Source organism: Battus philenor, unplaced genomic scaffold (genome assembly GCF_028537555.1).
Source record: "Battus philenor isolate CCGP_79_NKW_IND1 unplaced genomic scaffold, ilBatPhil1.0.hap1 SCAF_12, whole genome shotgun sequence".
Classification (NCBI taxonomy): domain Eukaryota; kingdom Metazoa; phylum Arthropoda; class Insecta; order Lepidoptera; family Papilionidae; genus Battus; species Battus philenor.
In genome coordinates this window covers 1,958,115-1,970,684 of record NW_027181674.1, presented here as the reverse complement: position 1 = coordinate 1,970,684, position 12,570 = coordinate 1,958,115, and the positions used below count along the sequence as shown (strand labels likewise).

Below are 12,570 nucleotides of genomic sequence, written 5' to 3'. Positions count from 1 at the left end.
AATTGTGTGCGCGAACGAGCAATGGTAACGTAATTACGTTTACGGGTCGTGTAAATGTATTCGCCGGATGCCTTGAGGGTTTATCGAAGCTGATCGAGCAGAAGCCACACATGTGTGGAAAGCTTATTAACCGTATTTTATATACAGGGTGTTCTAGTTCTGCCTGATAGCATTTTATTTACAATGACTACTTTCACTTAAATATTTTCCTTCATCTTATAGTTTAGTGTGACAAATCAAATCGAATGTTTTACATTAATAAACGTTTATTTAATAACTATGTAATTTTTTAAATAATTTATTCATGAGAAGAATGACAGAAGATACCAATTAGATTGAAACTAGAGTCATATTAAGCTCTCATATAATGATTTACAAACACACTTTGATCTCAAAATAGCCAATAGAAATTCAGACGGTGTTGTGTATTCAGGAGATTTAATATCACAAATTCCTTCGTATAAATTCCTTCTTCCTGTTTTCTTTTTATAACCTGATTGACGCTAACTACAAAGTTGGTGATCAACCTACACCGCTCCTGCTCGCTCATGGTCGCGCACTAACGTTGTGCCACTCCATCTATATACGCATACGAGCAATTCTTCAAGTTCCATCGGTGATATTGGTTCTTCTGCGTATCTCTTCATTATTCTGGAGCCTTCTATAAGGCCCCATCGCCTACGTCTCATATCCGCGTGTCATCACCGTCAACACATGCTAGTCAAAGACCTTCATCTTCTGGTATTATTAATATTTTTGACAAGTATATATATTTATTTTATTTATCACACTCAAGCTGAAACTGGAATACGTTTTCACTTATTTTATGTAAAGTTCACGGATGCTTAAATTCCGTAAATTCATCACCGATGAAGATGTAAAAGCCTCCCGGGATAACAGCCATAATATCATCAAAAAAATAGGTCACAGGTTATATTGACACCGTTTACTACTGTTAAGCAAACTAATCAATTAATAATAGGAAAAATAAACTAATAGTATAATAAGAAAAAAGTAGTACAGTAATACCCCGTTTTACGCGACCCCGTTATACGCGATTTCACTACAACGCGAATTGCAAATTTCGCGCTCAAATGCCTCGAACTACGCGAAAGAATGCGTATAAATATAATGTAGTCATCAACTTCTCTATGGTGTCTTGACCATCTGTCAAACAATTAAAAACAGTGTTGGGTGTTATGAACGTATTTTACAAGAACGTAAACAAAACGTTACCCAAAAGACAATAGATGTATTTTTCCGTAAAAAATAAGAGTATGTATTGCATAAAGTGTTCCTAGAATTAAAGTGATTGATTAAAATGATTTTTCAATTTTTTTGTAATAATTTTTGACTATGTTTAATCATAAACCTCGTTATACGCGAATTTCAGTTAACGCGATTTTTTTGGAACGTATCCCTCGCGTAAAGCGGGGTATGACTCTATTGTATTAAAAAATTCAAACCCAAAAAAAGAAAAATGTGATATAAAAAATGCGGATAAGTAAAATAATAAAGAATAAAAGAAATGTACCTAGCCACCTAAGAGTAATAAGATGATGGAAGGAAGGCGATGAAAGAAGGAATGAAAGAACAAAATGAAAGATATTTTGAAGGAAAAAAGTTAAGAATAAAAGAAATTGAAAAGATTGAAAGTGAGTGAAGAATAAAGATAAAAATTTGAAAAACTTATTTGTAAACAAAGACCCTGATCCCAACAAATTAGGGGTACGAGAGGCCTCCAATAGGGGGGGCCATAAAAAAGTACAGTTAAGCTGATAACTGTCAAGATAAAACGACTCCACAGATCTTTGTAAAATAAAAAACCGTTTTGAATTTGGAACAGAAACATATTAAATATAACGACACTTAAAGGCAAAAGGGCGGGAAAAATTTCCTCGCGAAAGCTAATTCGTATGGACTTCGGCGAATTGAAAACGTTCCAATTTATCGCTACACTGCACTTTGTAAAACATTTGTGATCGCTTTTAGCATTTTTATGTTGGATTTCTTTTTTACTTCTTCATTTTTTAAATGCGTAATAACCACAGAAAATTTATTTCTAATTTATAACGACAATTATTTGAACGGAATACAGATACAGATTATATAATGCATTAAAAAAAATTTTTATGACATTTGAAACTAAAAAATAATTTAATGTACTGCCAACAAATAACAAAATGCATATATTTCATATAATTACGATCCAACAATGAAAACAATATTATAAGTGATATTGTACGATGTCAGACTTCCATGTCCTATAAGATATAGGTCCCTCCTATAAATGCCTGCTTAATAAGATCATTTGTTTCGTTTCACACCACGCTTGCTGATTCATCACCTCATTATTAACTACATAGCTTCAGCTCAGTGGTAAAGGACTGAGACTTGTGATCGTAAGGTCGCGTGTTCGATTTCAGAAACAATTCACACATTGTGCATCAATTATATGGCATTGCCTCTGCTCACAGTTAAGGCTCCAGAGAACAGGCAGCAATGTTGTCCACATACCATATGCAATCGCCAACCCGCCTGCCAAGTGTAGCGATTATGGGATATCCCCCATAGATATTATTGAGGTAGGCCTATGTATTGCAGCGGGCATCTATGGGCTAAAACTATGTATATATATGTGTGTGTGTGTGTGTGTGTATGTGTGTACGTGAGTGTGTTTGTGCGTGCATGCGTGTGTGCGTGTGCGCGTGTGTGTGTGTGTGAAGGGATACTACATACAGAATGGGATAATATAATCTCATATAGACCCCCCCCCCGTAGATATCTGTAAGGGAGATCTATGCTCCCTACCCTCCATCAATACAGCTAATAATATACAATTATCTAAGTCCTTTAAACACATTACGTATTAAATAAATAACTTATTTAAAAAAATGTTAACTCTTGATTTGCAGATTAATTTCTTCTCTCTTTAGTCTCTCTATGAGATGTCTTAATAGAATTACATAGCTAATTTAAACAGTTGTGATTGACGGACAAGTAAATTTAATAACGAAGGCGTGTAACTTGTCATCTGTTAGGAACAGTTCTGTATATTTATTCACCACGCCAAATGAAAATTTGTTTTACTCTAACGATTTTATTAAAAAATGTAAAAATTCTATTTACGAACTGGCAGTTTTTTTTCTTTCGTTATAACATTCTGCGTATCTTAATTAAGAATTTAAATAAAAATGTACGTATTTTAATTTTACGATTAATATATTTGATTCTTTTTTATCATTATCTATTTAGAAAGATTTCATATGTATTGTTAGATGTTGCCTCTCGCGTGCTTATAAATAAACATTAATTAATGTAGGATATTTCAGAATGTTTACTTTATATTGCTTAAACAATTTTGTAATCTTTTAATACAATTACTATACAAATTTGAAACACGCGTACTGTGACTTGCGCGTGGTTCAGAGCGAACTGTCAAGCGTTCGAAGTTCAAAGCAAACTGTCAATGTCCGTAGCTCAAACTGAATTGAGTCGCAAGTTATTTTTTTCTTATGAATCGTCCTCTTGTAACAGTATGATTAGTAAAAAATGTATATATTTTTATATATATATTTACATGAAAATATATGTATATAAATATACAGTACATGCCCTTTGTAATGCGTTAACCTCCCCAAAGATATCTATGAAGGGATATACATACGTCACATTTATATATATGTGTGTGTTATCTATCTATTATATATATATATATATATATATATATATATATATATATATATATATATATATATATATATATATATATATATATATATATATAATAGATAGATAAATTTGAGGTACTCATTGCTGTCCGAACATGATAGATATATTACCTTCCCTCCATAAACGGTTCCAAAATAATCGATGTAAGGCGATACGATATACAGAATAGGATATTAAAATCTCATCTAGAATACTTGGGCACATTTATCATTTTACATCCTTACTTGTCCGACATTGTGTATTACCAAAGAATGTATGTAAAAGGGATATTAATATGTTTTTTCTTTATCAAAAATTTCTTCATTCTTTTGTGGGTTAAACATCTTCAATCTTTTGTGAGTTTTACCAAAACATACAGCTCGTAAATCTATGAATATCTGGTTCTTTACGGTGACCAAAAGATCAGTATTCATGGGTTTAAAACTCATGGGAAAGTGCTGAGGAACCTCCAAGTCTAGCCAAAGACATGTGTCTCCCTGATATAGTTTCAATGGTTCAATTTGAACCAGCCTGCAAGCAAAGCCTTCTGGCGACCTTATAAAAGTTGTTTGTCCACATTCTATTCTAAAAAAGAGTAACTAGAGGTCCCAAAAGAGGGATCATAAAAAAATATCGGTAAAAACTGGAACATCACTAATAAGATTGTGTTTTGATAAAATCAAATAAATTAAGCGATATTCACATCAAGTCAAGGACGCGCCCACAGATCGTTTCACGGAGATAGAGAGAAAGCAATTTATTTCCGGGACAACTTGAATTGGAAACGTAAAGCTGTCTTTCAGTTTCGAGTCGTAAAATACTTTTTAATAAGAGTACATTTTTACATCGAGTGTTTTTTACCTTGTAGTTACGATCTATGACCTTCCGATAGGATGTTTTAGGTTCTATTGTAGCAGGCGAAGACCTTTTTCGAAGTACACATGTAATAAAATTCCACAATATGTCTTACTTCTTTTTAATCTTTAATCTAAAATCAAAAGTATTAAAATGTTATTACAGCATTCAAGAGATATTAATTGATCGAAATGTGTGAAACTCTTTTTGTTGACTCGTTTTCAGGAATGGTCTTATTACGTACAGTGGGTTCTGACTCAAAATAAAACATCACTGGTTACAAGGAGTTCTTTATTCACAAATCATTTGGTCACCCTACTCTGTCACAAATTCTACTTTCGCTTAGTCCGAACTTCGCTTCGAAATCGTTCAAGAAATCACTGTACAAATAACTTACCAAATAGTCATTTTGTATCACTGATCGTAGATCTTAATCTTATAACTCGAAAAACAACACCGAACTTACGGAATGTTAAGTACACCTATTTATACCACGGATAAGGTTCTAGTTAGTTCGAGATAGTACTCGGTAATTATTTCCGAGAACCGTACACAAAAATCTATAAATAACTTCAAGGTCACGTGTGTTTGCGACGCTTCTTGATCGTAGGGTTCCGTGTTTATTGTTTAGAGGGTTCTGTAACTCGTGCTTTGTAACATTACAATTTATAAATCAAACCTTGTCAAACTTCGTTTAAAAAGAGCAACTGTTTAATTTCTGAACGACTCTTCTTAGCAGATCACTATTCGAAGCTGTTAGTAACATTTTTATGGTCCCAATACTGGGCCTCTCGTTCAACTTCTATCACGCGTGGACAGGATGTGTACTTACCTAATAATTAAAAAAAAATAATTGTAATTGTTTTGCATTTTTATCTTTCGTCCTTATCAATGTCTTTTATTTTTTCCTCTAATTTCATTCACAGTATCTTTTATTCCTTTCTTTTCAGTGAGCATTTTCAAAATCACAACTTATTAAAATTATTATTGTACATATTCTGACCTCGCAGATTTTGTAATTCCAGAAATTACTGACCCGCATTCGAATAGTGTTTCAGAGGGACCATTTTATACAGCTAGCTAGCTAACATTATTGCTGACAAATGACCTACACAGCCCTGGAAACCGAAGTTAAGTTAAAGATAGATTTAGAGAGCATCGCCTTAATGATGGGCGACGACAACCTTCGCCCATCATTCCTATCGTTTGCTCGTAGGGTGGAGAGTGACACTGTTAATAGAAACAAAACAGTATAGATAAGTAGGTACTTAATAAACTGCACATAAAATAACTAATCAATTAATAATAGGAAAAATAGAATAAGAAAAGTATAATAATGTATTAAGAAAGCACAACCCAAAGAAAACTGTGATAAAAAAATATAATAAGTCAATAATAAAATAAAAGCCACCTAAGAGTAATAAGATGATGGAACTTCTTCCAAGGCGAATGAAAGCAAGAAGGAATGAAAGAACAAAATGAAAGATATTGTGATGGAAATAAGGTAAGAATAAAAGAAATTGAGAAGAATGACAGGAAGTGAAGAATAAAGATGAAAGATCTGAAAAACTTAATTGTAAACAAAGACCCTGATCCCAACTAATTATGGGTACGAGAAAAAAAATGACCTACACTTTCACCCCTTGAAGGTTTTTACAGTTATAACCAAATATCTTATACAAGAATAAAACCGGAATGATATGAATCAAGCAATTCATACAAAGAGTGAATAATCCATCAGAATTATGTAAACGAATAATCCATCAAAATTACCATCCGTTCCCTATATCCTGAGCAAGCACATTTCGTAACAGTGAAAATTTTATGTCACAATACTTTAGTTGATTTATACAAGCGTCAATAATGACATTTACATTTCCAATGGTCAATTAAAACTATTAGATTTCAAACATTTAGTCTTCGGCATTCAGTAACAGGGGGTGCAAAAGTAATGTCATAATTAACAGGCAGCCATTTGGTTATAAATTAATATAAACAAGTTTTTATTAAAAAAAGTTAAGTTAAATATAAGATTAGTGAAATTAATTGTAAAAATTATATATCTCAAGTAGCCAACACTAGAATTCATGTAAAATAGCGTTCGTTATACGGCATTTTGAATTTGCAACAGTAGCGATTTATACTGAACGAACAATACCAAGCCGGTCATTTCTTGCGACATATGTGTAAATCCAGTTTGTATAAAGCGCTCAGCCAAACACTTGATTGTTCCAGAACATGGAACACGACGCCGCAATTCTTGCTGCGTTGAAACAACAAACTGAAAAGTAATAATAATTCTACATCCTTAACATATGTATTACTTAATCACTCATTAACTAAATTTTTATATATCTACATTATAAATATCAAATTACAGTGACATTTGGCACCATTTGTAAAAATTAAGGCACATTTAACATATGACATTACTTTTGCACCACCTGTTATCATGTTAATGTCGAATCAATATTTGAGTTTCTACAATATTTTAATTTTATATTTACCTTGAAATAATTGTTAATAATAATTCAATAGATTTTATATCATATTAAATATCATGATCATGTCAGCTATAGGAGGTTTATTTTTAGACATAGGCTTTTCTAAAAAGTTTTCAATAACACCGATTGGAAATAATTGTCTGCGGCCTTTATATAGAAGAAATGAATCAATGTAACATATATTAATTTTATCACTTTATTTACTGAATATATGTAAAATAAATATATTAATCCTTTGATCGATATTTATTTTCCGATGCTGCTTTTAAAGGTAATGTAGTGAGTAAACACTCAAATTCAAGAAAAAAAAGGAAAACGTCAAACTGATGTTTCTTGTAGAAAATTTTTGTAAAAGTTCGTATCGAATTTTTAAATGCGAAAATTTTGAAAATTCACTATAGTTTCTGGAAATTTTCACAAAAATCTTCTACATAGAATGAGGTAATTAATTAAAATAGATTAATGAAGGAGGTACAGCCTTTAAGTTGAAGTTATAACAAATAACTATGTAACAACTTATAAACATGATGTAAAAATTTATGAGCTTATCGACCTTATTGAAAACTGAATTGATGAAATTTAATTTTGGATTAATCAAATAGGTCCTTAAAATAAGATTAACAATCGTATTTGTGTCCGGAATTTCCACTTAAGGAACACATAAATTATAAAAGCGACAATTAAATGAGAGAGAAATAAAACTAAGCGTCCAACGTCTTCAGTTCGTGAGGGGAAATTAATTTCAGCGGAAACGAGAAGCCTTAGGGAGGTGGGGGTGTAGAATCGGGGAGGTGACGTCACTATAAGGAATGTCCTTTTTATTACATTGAACTGGAAGCTCCGGATTTATAGCTTGAGTGCCAATAACGGTTTATCGCCCTAACTAGACTTACAACGATTTTAAAACTACCCACTTAAAACGACTTTTAATTATGGTCGTTATATTACAGAATATATATAGTTTTATTCTAATATTACATTGTATTTTATGTAAAATGGTTGCTAATCGTGGTTTATACATGTTTGATATAATAACGTATAAATTTATTTAAAAAAAAACATTAACAATAATCTTTTACACAACTCTGGAATATTTACGTTCGGATATATTAACTAATTTTCATAATAAGTTACATTCTTCTATTTTAGCCAATGGATGCCCACTGTAAGGAATATGCCTCCCTAAGGATCGCTACTTCAGCGAGACTGCAAATTACCATGACCGTAAATATTTAATCGAATCAGGCGTTACCTTGCGGAAGTCCATCCTAAGTAAGAAAAGGACCAAATTTTTAGCCACTTCCGCACATGCAGTATTAGTCGAGCAACAAAGTGCACCGCCAGGCAGCCCGCTGATAAATGCGTATGCGGCAAACAATGCGAATTACACAACTGCCACCGTAAAATCACTCAACACGTGTTTCACCCCTCCACGGGGCATCTTTAGGAGTTACATAACTAATGCATGTGCGGAAATGGCCAAATATTGGTCCTTTTCTTACTTACCATGACCATAAATACGTCATCTACCTTCTCGTGGTCACACATACAACCTTTAGGCCTCAGCGCCCACTTGCAACTTTCAATTATATATAATTTACCAAGACTCCACTTAACTGAAGCAATATACTCCGAACATAATTCTCGGAGAACCTAATATAAAAATAAAAATTCCTATATTGGATGGCAGACAGTAACATATGACGATCACACGTTGTCTGACGGTATATTAAATTTCCCGGCATCCTTTATTAGCCGTGTGTCATTAACACAGCTGACACACGGTCATAGCCATATTACGTATCGGATGTCCACTGATGTAATTCGCGTATTTTATTATCACAGAGACCATAAATTATTTCATATCACTGGAATGCTGTTATTAATCTATTCGAAGTGATATCATCTCGGTGATGACAGTTTAGATCATGGTTGCACAGACTTATTAAGACTAGGGGCCACTCGGGCAAATCATGAACTAATGACAGGCCGGCCGTCAGAAGTATAGGTAATTATTTTTTTTTTGGTTTTATTCTGGAATAGAATTGAATATTTTTCGAATGTACGAGAGTATAATTTTTGCTGTCGGCGGGCCACCGGTATTCGACCGGTGGGCCGCGGTCTGTGCATCCATGGTTTAGATGGATATAATTGTAATATATACACATATATATACATATGATGTAAATCAACTGATGAATCAAACGTGGAGTACCTATCCATTTCACCTTCTACAGTGCAGCAATTTTCTATAGTTCGTCCGAAATTCAAAAACTTGTATTTTTTTTTAAATATCCGATTCCTTCAGAGAATTTAAGTTCGTGAAGCATTGCCTCAAACTAGTTAAATATCTCAAACTAGGCCTTCAAAAAACAATAGAATTCGTAATAATAATCATATATTTTCTAATGTCTGAATTCAAGGTAAAGCCTGCAAGGGCTGTAGTGTGTTTTTATGTCCAAAATTTTTATTCCAGTTCCAAATGTGCGACGTGTTAATTTATTATTGATATGATTACTAGTTATATTGTCAATTTAATTCTTTTTTTAAATGGCCTCTATTATTGGGGGCCACATGTACTCCCCTATCTGATTTTAGAACAAGGATTTACATTTTTTTTATTGTTTTCTCATACTTTTTATACAGTTGTAATGGAATAGGCGTTTGTCTTCCATTTCACCTGATTTAAAGTGTAGATGAAGATGAAGGTGGTACACGCCCATCCAAAAATCAGAAAAAATATACCCAGCCAGATCGTGTTAAATCTTGGCGACTCCCACCAAAATTCAGCTGTCAAATCGTTTAGTTCCACTTTTGGGTAAGTCAACAGCGCATGAATGAAACCATTGCCTGCTCCTAGTAGACCGATAAAGGAATGGAGATGGCTCAATCTGATTTTTTTACTCTTCTATTCGTAAAATGACCTAACTTTCCTTTTCTATCATTCTATAGTTTTCCATCATTTCTCTCCATACTAATTTAGTTTTATGCATCGCTTTTCTCTTACTTCACCTCGTTCCTCAAATATCACAGGTTTAGATAACTATCAAATTTCACAGTATAATATAATATGATAAATATAAAGAAAATATGTGTTAAATGTATGAACAATAAATGTAATGTTGCAAAATAAAATAGTAAGGAAACCTAGAATGTAGTGGTTGAGGATGGAATAAAAGAGAAACAGTACGATAGATAATATGATACATGAAAGAGAAGAATGATAATAATAAAAAAAATGTATGAATAAATTATCAGAATTAAAAAGGCCCTGTCCGACACGAGATAGGAGAACGAGAGGTCCCCAATAGCGGGGACCATTAAAAAAAACTATTAAATTTCTTCACTTATATCTATGCTATACTTTTTTGTATTCCTATTTCTTATACTTATTTAATATAAGTTTTTTCATTTTATCACAGATACGATTTCACACAATATTAATTTATTTAAAATACTTTTATTTTAATTATATCTATGTATTTAATCTTTTATATAGTCCATTTAATTACTAACGCCTCAAGGTAGCAATCCTTAGGATTGATGTGAATAAACCCCAGATTATTGGTTATACACAACCTTCTTCGCCGGAGCATTTAACGTTGTTAATGAAATGACGTCACACCATTAGCGGTGTACGTGGCGTAGATAACATCCGAAGCTACCTCCTCCCTCCCTCTAAATTACAAATGGAGGGTTCTCCCGTTGTAGATAGATAGCGATCATATTTATTGGCCTGTAAGATGTATCTTTTTGTAAGTGAAAGAAAAGAGCGTAGAATAAAATCTAAAGAACGAAAGAAGATTTGATAAAAGAACTTGTGAAAGATGACAGAAGAGACAGCCAATAAAAGAAAATTACTGTAAAATTATTTGAAATAAATGTCCGTCATAGATTTAAGATAGCGGAACGAGACGCCCCCAAAATGGGGATATATAAAAAAACCAACAATGGATTCGAATTTGGAATGCCTCTGAAAATAACGTATTTTTTATTAATATCGATAAATTTAAATGAACTATAAAAGAAAGTACATGTGTATAACGAACGAAGCAATAGAAGTGAAGGTGAAGTTGTAATAGAGCTACCGAAACTGCTGTACCGCGTCTTAAGAAAGTAGGTTTAGTTGGGGAGGGACATGAACACTGTCACTGCGATCATTAACAGCGGACTGTCGGAACGTAGCAACCGATACTTAAATTTCAGCAAAATTCAATTTAAAAAATCATTTATTTCAATTACAACGGATTACATATATAATTGACGTCAAGTTAAGTCTATTACACGGATGTGAAAGTAATCATAAAAATAGTATATGGTCGCTTCTTCTTAGAACTTTAGAGGGTAGTTTAATTTTATTCTAAATTCAACCTAACTGACCTATTCTTGCATTCTCTTATAACACGCATCATCATTTCCGCTGTAGGAAGGATAGGCCTCCTTCATAGATTTCCCGCTCCAGGCTTTTCCGACAAAATTTAACAATAATAATTGTCCAAAATGTAAAAAAAACGTAAATAAAACACAATAAAGAAAAATTGAGTTAAAAATAAAAAAGTTGACGATCTATAAGGGTCCTGTAAAAGTTCCAATTTTGAATAAATCAATTTTATCTTTATGTATCCCGGCCTTTAGTTTTTTTAACGTTTGCGACTATTTCGCAAAGATACAACATAAACAAATTTTGTCTATAATTGCATCTTGAAAGAACTATATTAAAATTATTTTTTTGTTGAGAATCCGGCTCTGTAATGGGTCAAGGATAAAAAGGAATGTTTACGAGTTCATAAAACCTCACGACCTCAGTCCGGCCCACGTCAACCCCTTACTGTACAGTTTTACGGCGTCCCAACAAAGAAACCGTCGCTGATAAGAAAGGCGAAGAGGTTAATTCAAAGAAAATAAAAACCGATAAAGCGTTCCATTTGACGATAAGGGCACATTCACACGTACCGATTTTTCTTACGAGCGGTCGAAACGCTTCTGTCGGTAGAGTAATGAGATTGCAAACACAATGCGAAGCTGTTTATTTATATTTCATAGTTCGTTTAGTCCCTTTTTTTAGGAGACATCGGAACTTACTCGATTTAATCTATTTTTGGCAATACAAACTCTTTGTGGACTTCTATTTTATTTTTGTATTTATTGAAACGTGCAATCATTAAAATGTTATTATTGATGTTCCAAATCAAAATATGTTTAAACCTTTTCTTGATAATGTATCTGTAGAGATATATCAGAATTAAAAAAATAATAGTGGCATCAATTTTGAACGCAAAGTAATCATTTGTATGTGAATGTTTAGTTCATTTGTTAATTTTCGAACGCTTGTTCAGTTTTTTCTGATGGCAGCCTTGGGTCTTAAAAGTCAAGTGGTGTGAATATTAATGTAATATTAAAAAAATCTGCAAAGTTAAAAGTTCATCAAGTAGGCATTTACACACACTTTTAAATCGTCAAATATTTTAAAATTATAAGTACAAATTGTCAACGACGTAAT

The 12,570-nt window shown here is 32.7% G+C and overlaps 1 protein-coding gene across 1 annotated transcript in view; it reads left to right on the top strand.

Moving 5' to 3' along the window:
• The window catches only part of GABA-B-R3 (gamma-aminobutyric acid type B receptor subunit 3), a 170,156-nt gene that overhangs the window by 125,229 nt on the left and 32,357 nt on the right, over positions 1 to 12,570 (top strand). The window lies entirely within an intron of this gene.